At 38.9% G+C, this 11,668-nt stretch overlaps 1 long non-coding RNA gene across 1 annotated transcript; it reads left to right on the top strand.

Moving 5' to 3' along the window:
- The first annotated feature begins 4,339 nt into the window (after positions 1-4,339).
- LOC121393836 lies at positions 4,340-8,545 on the top strand. The gene is made up of 2 exons (XR_005961403.1): positions 4,340-4,464; positions 7,912-8,545. It is a non-coding gene; the product is annotated as an uncharacterized LOC121393836 (long non-coding RNA).
- Positions 8,546-11,668: the final 3,123 nt, after the last annotated feature.

Below are 11,668 nucleotides of genomic sequence, written 5' to 3'. Positions count from 1 at the left end.
AGGCTGATAAAAGCCGCAGACTTGGTCCTTCTGGAAACACTGGTGCATTTATGTCCTCTCCCAATGGCCAGCATTTTCTCAAAGTTGGCAGACTTGAAACGAACCAACCTCATTTTGAGAGGTGGATTATGGCCAGTTTAAAGATGTAGTGCAGATCGCTCGCTATCTCATATGCTGTAGATGTGTCAGTCAGTGAACAGAGAACCACATTTGTATCCCTGTGAAATCTGTCCATCTTCCCTTCCACATGAATAATAAGCAACCATATTCTGGTTGCAATTAGCTAATGAGATTTCATGCAGCAGTGGCACACACATACGGTACTGCCATCTCACCTGGAGTTTAGGCATAAGGTTCTGTACTACCATATAGTGAGGCACCACTAAAACATGCTGAAGATAGGAAATCTAAGATTAAAATAACTCTGTGGACTGTATCTATTACAAAAGAAAATACATTTAAACAAATCATCCTTAAAATGTCATCTAGTAAGGATTTCTTTTGTACGGTATATACTTATTATGTCTCAGAGCAATAAATCGTACGCCAATCCCTCCACTTAAGGAATGGCTCCAAAAATGCATCATGAAGAAGAAAAAGAAAATTTAAAACAAGTTCTCCCTAACATATCAATTAGCGTGTAATTATCCCTGCATGTAATAAATCTTGCTGTCGTGTAACAGTGGTGATATGAGAATACAGCATTACAACAGTATAGTGTATAAAGAGCCTTCTCTTAATTTGGGTCCCAGTGGATCCGTTTTTGAAGTAAAAATGGTCAGCGTATAGTTATTTAAATGAGCTAACTCCAAAGTGGGAGATATATAAAAAGATAAAAACCCCAGTGTTGTGCAGGTGGTACAAGATATTATAGTGTACTAGGTGTTAGCTGTGTATTCAGAATATGGAATGCAGTAAAAGAAACCCTAGTTAGAAATGATCAATGTCTGGTTCTGCCCAAGGCTGTTATAAGCAACCAAACTCTTTTCCACACATCATAACCCTTCTTGTACCTCTTAAAGTGGACCTATCACCCAGACACACAAAGCTGTATAATAAAAGTCCTTTTCAAATTAAACATGAAATCCAATTTCTATTTTTTATTAAAGCATTCATAGCTGTTGTAAGCTCATTTAAAAATCTCAGCTGCCAATTAAATATTGTCTGCCCCTCCTCTATGCCTTAGGCATAGAGGCGGGCAGACAATTACTTTCACTTTCCATTTAGCACTTCCTAGACATTACTTCTCTCCACACATACTTCTGTTCTGTTCTCTTCACCCTTTAATTGTTTAACCAGTGCATGGGGGTTGACATTGGGTGCACAAACAAGATTCTGAGATGATGCAAGGCTTGCCTGAATAACAGTGCCCACAAAATGGCTCCTGCCTGATTGCTCTAATTATGAATTCTCAGACTGAAGAAAACAAGATTCAAATAAATTATACAGTGTAATTAAAGGTCATTTTGCTTGACTAATGTGATAAAATAGGATTTTGAATATTTGTTTTGGGTTAAAGGTCCCCTTTAACCTGACCCCTCCTTGTATCTTTAAAAGATTATTAAAGCAAATGTACATGTAGCTACTGCTTCCGAACCATAGGTTGCCTGAATGTAGCTGGATTACATACATATTATCAAGGTTATGGCATTATGGGACCAGTGTCAAGCAACTAGGATGGATTATTAAAGCAATTTATAGAGCTTTCCCCAATTCTCTGGGATCAGTTGCCCACTTATTGCATTCTATCAATAAGAATCATATCTCCTAGATGTTTATCTGGCTCCATGTTTTTGTTGACAAAATAAAGGGCCTTTTAATAAGATTGTGTGAAAAAAGAAAATAGTGTATATATACATGTAGGACAAATCCTTCCCCTGTTTTTCTGTCTGTGACATCATCCAGCCCAGTTACAGGCTGGAGAGCCATCCGATTGGCTGGGCGCCCCAATGCATCCTTGGGAGACGGGGAGTGCCTGAATTTAGAGCCAAATGTACAGGGCTTCCCATGGAGCTTAGAAAGGGAAGTCCCTGCTGCAGCAGCTAGAGAGAATTAGATCTGTAGAGAGTGACACAGCTGCTTAAAGGAGTTCCAGGAAGAAGAAGAAGGAAAGTCTGCATTTTGCTCTGCTGGAGAAAGTATATGAGCATTGGGGAGAGCCAGTTTCTATCTCCTGCCTGTGGATACTTTGGCTACTGTGTGTTTCCCCAGGATGAGGGCAGGTCTTGCTCATGTAACTGCCACATGGGAGCAGCTACTACTTTGAAAGGGAAAGGTATCTTGGGGCACGTAGCGCTACCTGGGGACATAAGAGCTCTTGGGGAAGGGATATTGAACTGACCGGATTTATTCTATATTTATCTATCCAGTGTGGAGTGTGGGAATGTGTCATTGAGAGACTGTGTCAGGGGTTAATAGTCCATACAGGTTCCCCAGAGTAAAAGCTATATTGTGTGATTTGCATTTACAGTTACTAAATACAGTTTTACATAAAGTTTTAAATTTGTTTTACTGCAAACTGTGTGTTTTATTTGCCTGCAGTGACAAATGGAAACATAAAATCATGCATTAGCAATAATATGCAGCTTGATAATTACACAATTTCCACTATAGAGCACCATGTTCACTCTTCTGATGTTTGATTTCAATGTAGTATTGACAAGCCAAAATTGCACTATAAACGTACATACGTTAAATAAGATAAATTTCATTGATGTAACACTGATAGACAGGATTCTTAATGGAAAAGTTCTTTGTGTAGGAGGCCTTTTTTTCACCCAGTCCCCAGGGAAGGTTGTGGACAGCTAAGAGTTGGCCTGATTTACAGTTGGGCGGGGGAGAAGCTTCCCATTCCTGAGTTAAAGTTTTTCCACTGTTAGGATTCCCTAGTTTATACATAATATATTTTTTATCTTTTGGCCCACATTTGCTGGAGGAGGTGGTGCTGAAGGGTCTGGCATGGAGGCAGGTCCCAGTAGGAGCAGTATGTTTTAGGAAGATCTGGAACAGCTCACTCTAGAGGTAACATCAGGGTAGCTAGCAGAGCAGCTAGAGGCTCCAACCAGGAGGTCAGGAAGGGTTAATACCCTACAGTAACAAGGCCACCAGTATTGGGGCTCAAGCAGTTAAGGATTAGGGTTAAGGATTCCTGGATCATAAAACCACTGTGATATTCGCCTAGCGCTGGGGATTATGTCACCAAGATATAGAGTATTAACTCTGGGGTGTCGTGAACACTACAGCTAAAATATAAAAGCACCATCTTAGGGCTGAAAGTGGTTCAAGTAACTATGAAGTGATTAATGTTTGTACCATCAGATCAGAACCAGCCAATAAGATTGTAAAGTTATTCCATCAGTAAAGAGTTTATTTGTTTTAAGTGGACCTGTCACCCAAACATAAAAAGCTGTATAATAAACGTCCTTTTCAAATTAAACATGAAATCCAAATTCTTTTTTATTTAAAGCATTCATAGCTGTTGTAAATCTCAGTTGTCAATCACATATTGCCTGCCCCTCCTCTATGCCTTAGGCATAGAGGCGGGGCTTGCAATTACTTTCACTTTCCATTCAGCACTTACTAAATGTCACTGCATTCACATTCCCCCTCTCTTTTTGCCATTTAATTGTGTAACCCACGCATGGGGATGGACATCAGGTCCCCCATTCTGATGTCACTGCATTCACATTCCCCCTCTCCCTTTACCATTTAATTGTGTAGCCAGGGCATGGGGATAGACATCAGGTCCCCCATTCTGGTGCACAAACAAGATTCTGAAATGATGCAAGACTTGTCTTAATAACACAAAATGGCTCCTGCCTGCTTGCTATAATTATGAATTATCATAGTGAAGGAAACAAGATTCAAATAATTTATATAGTGTAATTAAGTAAGTTTATTTTGCTTGATTATGTGATTAAATAGGATTCAGAATATTTTTTTTGAGTGACAGGTCCCCTTTAAGAATCACTGCCCCCAAGTTATTTGAGAGATCTGAATATGAATTGTTTGTTTAACCCTTTCTCCAACAGTACAGCGAGGGCCCACCTGAGAGTTACATGAACCCCAAATCCTAAATAGTGTTGCATTGGCATCCTATAGAGTAGAAAGTTTATGGAGAGTTTACATACCTTTTAAACCAGGGGTGTCCAAACTACGGCCCGCGGGCCAAATGCGGCCCGATATCCATTTTTAATTGGCCCGCAGCGTGCAAAAATCCCCCCCCCTAAAAGTCTTTCAGCATCCAGAAAAAAATTTTTCCTACCACACGGCGTCATTGGGGGGCGGAACCTACAGTGCTTCAGTGTAGACTCTGCAAAGCTTGTCCTAAACTCCGCCCTCCCCGTGACTGAACTGTAGTGTAGTGCAGGGAGGGAGGGGGGCGGTAAACAACTGAAAGCATGGCTCCATTCCCCTTCTACACTGCTGCCTAACATGGGCTGGATTTCGTGCATCTGATGATCTGTGAGTAACTGCTTCGTGCTTGGCTTGGGGGAAGGGTGGATTTAGTGAGGCTGCAGCCGGGCAAGGGAGTCAGTTACAGATCGAGTGTGTGAGTTAGTGTGTGTGTGTGTGTATCTGTCTGTATGTGTCACTGTGTGTATATCTGTCTGTATGTGTCACTGTGTGTATATCTGTCTGTATGTGTCACTGTGTGTATATCTGTTTGTATGTGTCACTTGTGTGTGTGTATCTGTTTGTATGTGTCACATGGTAATCAGGGGGTGTGGCCACAAAATGGGCGTGGCCACAGTGAGTGGCCCGGCTGTTTGTGTATTTTACCGCATATGGCCCTTGGTGAAAAAAGTTTGGACACCCCTGTTTTAAACAATAAAACATTTGTAAATGTAATATATTTGGATAGATACATTGAATAGGAATTATGGTAAAAAAATAATCAGGGTAGAAAATATTCATTCAGTATCTTTATGCTTATGCTGTCTTTCTTTTTGGTTAGGACATTTAAAAACAGTAGGTATCAGTAGGATTGACCAAGAAGTGACATTGACAGCACTTCAAGCCCTTTAGCTAGGTCTCTATTATCCCATCTTCCAAAAATCAGCCAAAAGCCATGAGAGACATTTTACAGCTGTAGCTGTTTAAGACATTAATATTTATAATAATATATAATGTTCTTTCTGCCCCCTAAGGGGATGTAATAATAAGGGAAATAAACCCAAGGGATGCTGACTGAAGTGCAACTTCTGTATAGTTATACAATAGAGGTTATTTTCCTAAAAACATTTTTCTCTGGGGTTCAGTAACTTCTCATTAAGCTACCCATCTTGGGGCAATAAGCGTAAGTTCAATATATAGGGCTGCCAATTATTTTAGTATAAAATTAACTTTTTTGTGCCCAACTGTGGAACCAGTTTAATTGAAACGTGATTGCACCTTGGAGGTGCTTTAGAGCAACTGTAAAAGGAGGATAGAGGCACAAATTTGCCGCAAATTCTTTATTTCGGCGACGGCTAATAAATTCACGAATCTCCTGTTAAATTTGGCGGTGAAAATTCGCCTGCGTCAATTTCCGTTTTTTTCATGAAAACGTTCGAATTGCTAGATTTTTTCATGAAAACATTCGAATTGCTTGATTTTTAAGTGAAAACGTTTGAATTGCTTGATTTTTTTGTGAAAACGTTCGAATTGCTCACTTTTAGTGAAAACGTTTGAATTGCTAGATTTTTCCGTGAAGACGTTCAAATTGCTAGATTTTTTTTTGTGAAAACGTTTGAATTTCACGATTTTTTTGTGAAAACGTTTGAATTTCAAGTTTTTTTCGCGAACATTCCGATTTCAAGTTTTTTTGAGAATATATTTTTTTTTTGGCGAAACAGGACAAATTCGGCCAACACTACCAGAAAGCTCTGAATTACGAGAGGGCTGCCTTCCATAGACTCCATTTTAATAACATAATTGACATTTTTAAAAATTATTTTCTTTTTCTCTGTAGTAATAAACTACAGATAATTGATCCCAATTAGGATATAATTAATACTTATTGGAGACAACACAATCCTGTTTATTCCATATTTAAATAATTTTTTAGTAGACTAAAAATATGGGATCCACTTTATGGAAAGAACCCTTATTTGGAAAAACCCAGGTCCTGAGCATTCTGGATAATAGGTCCCATACATGTATAGGTAGCTTTTCAAATTAAACATGAAAATAATTTTTTTTAAACTATGTATCAGTTATTTTAAGATCTTGGGTATCACATATATTGACTGTATGCCACTGTAATATAGATCACTGGATCTATTGATACTACACTTCTCTGACATCAACACACACCTCACATCCCCCTACCTCCTATAATCTCAGCTACTCTGTGCTTGGGGGCAGATTCATTAACTTCGAGTGAAGGATTTGAAGGTAAAAAGCTTCGAATTTCGAAGTTTTTTTGGGCTACTTCGACCATCGAATGGGCTACTTCGACTATTCGACCATTCGATAGTCGAAGTACTGTCTCTTTAAAAAAAAATTCGACCCCCTAGTTCGGCAGCTAAAAGCTACCGAAGTCAATGTTAGCCTATGGGGAAGGTCCCCATAGGCTTTCCTAAGTTTTTTTTATCGAAGGATATTCCTTCGATCGTTGGATTTAAATCCTTCGAATCGTTCGATTAGAAGGATTTAATCGTTCGATCGAAGGAATAATCCTTCGATCGTACAATCGTACTATCTGCGCTAAATCCTTCGACTTCGATATTCGAAGTCGAAGGATTTTAGTTCCTAGTCGAATATCGAGGGTTAATTAACCCTCGATATTCGACCCTTGATGAATCGGCCCCATAGTGTACAATAGTCTGCAGGGTTCCTAGGTTTACACATTCACCGGAAGAGTTTTATGGAGCTGCAGTGATGGATGGATCGTGCTGTCAGTGCCAGTGGGGTGCCCCCTATACTTGTGATATAATATTTAACAGAAGCAGAGCTGTTTGTAGGGGTGAAGGCAGGGTAAATGTAATCCATAAAGCAGCAGTTGCAGGAAAAATATGTGAGCATTACAGGAAAAGTAAAGCTATATAGGAAGAGTAAGACTTTAGATTAGTATGCTCAACCTTTGGTTCATATGTTGTTGTTCAATTGCAACAATCTACAGACAGGTGTTGTGGGTTCTGAAAGTTGCAGTTCAACTAGAACTGAAAGGCCACTGGTTTTAAAGTGCTACTGTATATAAATATTTGTGCCCCTCAAAGTCTATTTTACCCTGGGACCCTCCATTGCACAAAACATGTGCCTATTTATCATACTGTTAAAAAAACAATGACCAAATACTCCATAATTCCCATCAGAACTAGATGCTTGAATTTTTGCATTGACAAATTAACCAAGGTCTAAAGTGGTGTAAGATAATGACATCAGATGCAGCATTTGGGCGGTGTTCTTTTATAAACTCACCATTCGTTTTATGCAATTTATACACCAGTTTTTCCAGCATTGATCGCTGTACACAGTATGTTAAATAGGTCTCTTAGCGCACTAACCAGTACTGTGTCACAGCAAGAAAACACAGCTTTTAATGGTCCCCTACATTTCTAGAACAGAGGGAGTAATCCGATTTTTGTATCAATATTTTGTTCCTTATTGTGCCTAATTATCACAACAATTTAGTTCTATTGTATCATGATAGTTTTACTTTGCTAAAATGAAAACTATTTGGCATCAGAAACAATGCTGTATAATGCATTTACTTGGAAGGATGGACTAGCATGTAGGTTTCAGTAAAACTAACAATGTCACAATACACAAGAATAACACCAAAGCTGGTTTGTTATAGTAAAATAACAATGACATCTGATTAATTCCTTGCTCAGTTTTAACACTAATGCCTGATATGATAGCAAGAGTTACTTTCTGAAGAGGCAGAATAAAAGTATTCAAATGATCCTGTTATGTACATTCCAGATGACTTCTATTGTAAGCTGTTTCCACAAGACTAAAGGACAAGGGCTTGTTTTTCCGAGTTGATAAGACAAAATCATTGGAAGCGTCTAAGTTCAAAATGTTACTGAACCAACGGATGACCCTAAGTAATTCAGTACCTCAAGCAACAGCAGAGAGAAATCCATGACAGCAGTGTCAGAAAAGCTGTCAATTGTCAATTCCCAGTCTTCCGACCTTTGTAACGAGCAAAGGAGCAGAACTGCAGTAGGCCGAAGGCTATGTGTTTGGAGCCAAACAGTGCCAGTGTTACCTCATTAGATGTGTCTTCGAGCCTGCTCTGGTAATCTGTCAAAATACATCTCAAACTCTCAAGGACAGCAGCAAAGCCTGCAGGTTTGTGGTTCTGTTTTTCAGATCCCTATAGAGAACAAAATCTAAAATGATACATAAAGAAGACACAAGTAAAATGCAGAGAAAGAAAAGCCATGCCACAAAGGGATTAGACAATGTATATGACAAAATCAAACTATGATCCGCAGCAATCTCTAATGTTGTTTCACAATATGGTGTTGGAAAACACTGAAAGTGGATTCATAATGTCAGATTTTGTTTGACTGTTGACAAAAGGAAAATACTAAAATAATGCTGGAATGTGCCTTTCTTTTGTCTCATTAATACATAAGATAGCTGAAACACACACACACACATATATATATACGTTTTTCTAACTTTGGTTCTGTACACTACCACAATGAATTTTATATACTGCAGACTTTCAGCTTTAATTCAGTGGGTTGAACAAAAAGATTGCATAAAAATGTGAGGAACTAAAGACTTTTTTTAACACAATCACTTCATTTCAGGGGCTCAAAAAGCAATTGGACAAATTAAAAAACTGAAAATAAAATTCATTTCATTTCTAATATTTGGTTGAAAACCTTTTGCTGGCAATGACAGCCTGAATTCATTCGGCTGCTTCTGTCCTGTGTCACATCATGGATAAACACTAGTGTCCCAGTGCCACTGGCAGCCATGCCCACCCAAGGCATCATACTGCATCCGCCATGTTTTAAAGATTATGTGGTATGCTTTGGATCATGAGCTCTTCCATGCCTTCTCCATACTTTTTTCTTGCCATCATTCATGTTACAGGTTGATCTTGGTTTCATCTGTCCAAAGAATGTTTTCCAGAACTGTGCCGGCTTTTTTAGATGTTTTTTTTAGCAAAGTCCAATCTAGCCTTTCTATTCTTGATGCGTATGAGTGGCTTGCACCTTGCAGTGCACCTTCTGTATTTACTTTTATGCAGTTTTCTCTTTATGTAGACTTGGATATCGATACGCCTACCTCCTGGAGAGTGTTGTTCACTTGTTTGGCTGTTGTGAAGGGGTTTCTCTTCACCATGGAAATGATTCTGTGATCATCCACCACTGTTGTCTTCGGTGGATGTCCAGGTCTTTTTGCGTTGCTGAGTTCATTAGTGCTTTCCTTCTTTCTAAGGATGTAACAAACTGTAGATTTTGCCACTCCTAATATTGTCGCAATTTTTTTGGGATGGGTTTTTATCTGTTTTTGCAGCTTAAGGATGGCTTGTTTCACCTGCATGGAGAGCTCCTTTGACTGAATGGTGTATGTTCACAGCAAAATCTTCCACATACAAGCAGCCCCCCCTCAAATCCATTCCAGGGCTTTTATCTGCTTAATTGATGATGACATAATGAAGGAATTTCCCACACCTGCCCATGAAATAGCCTTTGAGTCAATGGTCCAATTGCGTTTGAGCCCCTGAAATTAAGTGATTGTGTTAAAAAAAGGCTTTAGTTGCTCACATTTTTATGCAATCTTTTTGTTCAACCCACTGAATTAAAGCTGAAAGTCTGAAGTTCAACCGCATCTGAGTTGTTTCATTTAAAATTCATTGTGGTTATGTACAGAACCAAAATTAGTAAAAAAAATTGTCTCTGTCCAAAGATTTAGGGGCCTAACTGTGTATGTATGAATGTATGTATGTATGTATGTGTATATATACATATACATATATATATATATATATATATATATATATATATATATATATATATATATATATATATATATATATATATATATATATATATATATATATATATATATATATATATATAATAGTAACTATTTTGCCAAAGATATCTGTAGAATTACCTACCCAGCAAATTATTTCAGAACCAAAAGGTAATAATACAAGGGTGTTCCGATTGCTATTATAAGAGACGATTCTAGGAAGGCTTTCCACTCGTGATGGACGATTCGCACCCATTTCGATTTGCCAAGATTGTGAAAATTTGCAGAAAAGCACTGAAGTCTATGGGCAGCAAAATTTTTTTAACACGTGACAAATTTTTTTGACATGCTACAAAATTTCATTCATCCACCGGAGTCTACGGGCATCATTTTTGTGGTGAAACTTGGTGAATAATTTTGCTCATCACTACATTCCACTAGATGTTGGAAAATTGTCGACAGCATTTGCTTCCTTTCAGTCACAAAAGCATTAGAAAGGTTGGGCACTTATGATGGACCATGAGAACTGGCTTCACAGTGGGAATTCTTATTCCTCCTACAGGTGTTCAGATAGGTTGGAGTCAGGGCTCTGTGGAGGCCAGTCAACTTCTTCCACTGCTATCTCAGCAAACCCATTCTCTGTATCATCAGATGGTTAGATTGATCCCTCTAGTGAATATTTTTGCACTTCTCCAGGCTCCACTGAAAGTGAATCCAATGGTTTTGCAATGAACATGGTGAAGTTGTGTTCTGCTTCTTTTCCATGAAAAACATGCTTCTGGCATATAATTATTACCCTGACATTGCTTCCAGAGACAAGTTAAACTCACCGAGTAGGAACGAGTGTTCCTACACAGGGGTGTCCAGATCCATTTGGCCATTTAGCATACACAACAAAAATATTTTCCCCAATATACAACAATGCAACCCCCTTCTCTAGTGACCCTACTTAGAAAATGCATGAATAGGTTTTCTGTTTTTGGATGAGGTGAAACAAATCTAAATTGCTTTTAGGTATGGGCCATCGTGAATTTAGAGGGTTCTGGACTTATTGTATTTAGGAACGGGGTAGGACTGGACGGGCGGGACACTAGGAAAAAAATGGTGACCCCCTCCCCACTGCTGGCAGAGCTGCTTCTTACCCATGCCTCTTCTTGATCTCCCCCCTCCCAATTGCAGCTGCATGAAGAAATAATATGCACGAAGAAGGTACACACTAGGGGGTGGGAAGAAGAGGGGGGTTTGCAGCAGGGCAGGGGCTTGTATGGGTGGGGGAGGTGGACCCAAGCGAGTGTACAGTCCCCTGATGCTGCAGCCCCAGTGTGCCCAAAACCTTCCCAGTCCGAAACATATCCAATATATCTGGCTATGGGCTTGCAATATGGATTATAAAACATAGCACCTTCAATTGTTAGACCCAAATAATTAAAATAATATGAAGGAGTGCAGTGCACTTTCAGGAGTATAACTGCAGAACAAGTTAAGCAATGAAACACACTATGACTTACACTTTACTGAATTAACAGGCCAATTAAACTGTATCTCACTATGTTATTGTCATCCCTACCAGAGCAGCACTAGTCTTCTGAAGAGTTCTTTTGTATCTTTAGTTAGTTTAGAAAGCCAAATTTGGAGAGCAAGGGAAGGTAAGGTAAGATACAGACTGGGTCTCTAGATATTGTCATCCAAGCATTTTCTCACTCCTGGTAAGGTGTACAAAGCCATAGAAATTGCCGCC

This window comes from Xenopus laevis, chromosome 1L, assembly GCF_017654675.1.
Source record: "Xenopus laevis strain J_2021 chromosome 1L, Xenopus_laevis_v10.1, whole genome shotgun sequence".
In the NCBI taxonomy this organism is placed as follows: Eukaryota; Metazoa; Chordata; class Amphibia; order Anura; family Pipidae; genus Xenopus; species Xenopus laevis.
Note: the sequence above shows the minus strand (reverse complement) of the source record. Positions and strands in the feature narration are given on the sequence as shown.